Source organism: Micropterus salmoides, unplaced genomic scaffold, assembly GCF_014851395.1.
Source record: "Micropterus salmoides isolate LMB-PRFRI ecotype aquatic unplaced genomic scaffold, ASM1485139v1 Ms_hic_scaffold_7, whole genome shotgun sequence".
In the NCBI taxonomy this organism is placed as follows: Eukaryota; Metazoa; Chordata; class Actinopteri; order Centrarchiformes; family Centrarchidae; genus Micropterus; species Micropterus salmoides.
In genome coordinates this window covers 10,172,682-10,174,001 of record NW_024044459.1, presented here as the reverse complement: position 1 = coordinate 10,174,001, position 1,320 = coordinate 10,172,682, and positions in this window count along the sequence as shown.

Genomic DNA, 1,320 nt, shown 5'->3' with positions numbered 1-1,320 from the left:
AAGCTGAGACGAAGCTCTTAGTGTCAGCTTCCATGGTTGGCCATCAGAATCTTCTACAGAGAAAGGAGAGAGACCGGGCAACACCAAGGTGGCAGGTTAGTTTAGAGGCGTGAGCCCATAGTAATACTGAGGACCTCACCGGTTCGGGTACATAGGAGTCCTGCCGGGCAGTTACTGGGGCGACTCAAGAGAGCTGCATTGACCTGCCACTCCACCTGCCAGGCTACCACCCCAAAAACACAGGAAGTGGGCACAATGGTATCCGGGGTGCTCGTCGGTCCCTGTGCTGCAGAAGGAAAGAAGAAAGAAAAAAAAAAAACACCAGAATGCCCACCTGGCTTGCCTGGGGTTCAGACGCTTGGCGGACTGAATGTATTCCAAATTCTTGTGATTAGTCCAAATAAGGAATGGATGCTCCGCTCCCTCCAGCCAGTGCCTCCACTCTTCCAATGGAAGAGTGACTGAGTAGCTCCCGGTTTCCGACGCCATAGTTACGCTCTGCAGGGGACAAAACGACGGAACAGATAGGCACAAGGGTGTAGCTTACCATCAAGGGCGGAGCGTTGAGTATGGCCCCCACGCCGACGTCAGAGGCATCCACTTCAACAATGAATTGCCTGGACATGTCCGGCTGAGTGAGAACCGGTGCGGATGTGAAACATTGCTTAAGCTCCTTGAAGGCAGCCTCTGCCTCAGGGGGCCATGCAAATGGCTTAGCCGTGGAGGTCAGACGGGTTAGAGGTGCTGCGACTTTACTGAAGTTCCTGATTAAGCATCTGTAAAAATTAGCAAAGCCCGAAAACTGTTGCAACTGCTTGTGATTGACAGGCCGAGGCCACTCCAAAACAGCTCTCACCTTAGCTGGATCCATCCTCATTTGTCCCTCTGCAATGGGCTAACCCAGAAAGGACACGGTGTTGGAATGGAACTCACATTTCTCTGCCTTGACAAACAGCTTGTTCTCCAACAACCTCTGCAGGACCAAGCGGACGTTCTGGACATGATCTGACAGACTGGGAGAATGAGAATGTCATCCAGGTAAACAAAGACAAACTTTCCCAGCATATCCCTTAGGACGTCATTGACAAGACATTGGAGAACTGCTGGGGCGTTAGTCAGTCCAAATGGCATAACTAGATATTCAAAGTGCCCCATAGGTGTATTAAAAGGCAGTTTTCCACTCATCCCCCTCTTTAATTCTCACAAGGTGATATGCGTTACGCAGATCCAACTAAGAACACACGTGCCCCCTGCAGAGAGTCAAAGGCAGAGGACAAAGGGGCAGGGGATATTTGTTCTTAACTCATATTATTAAGCCCC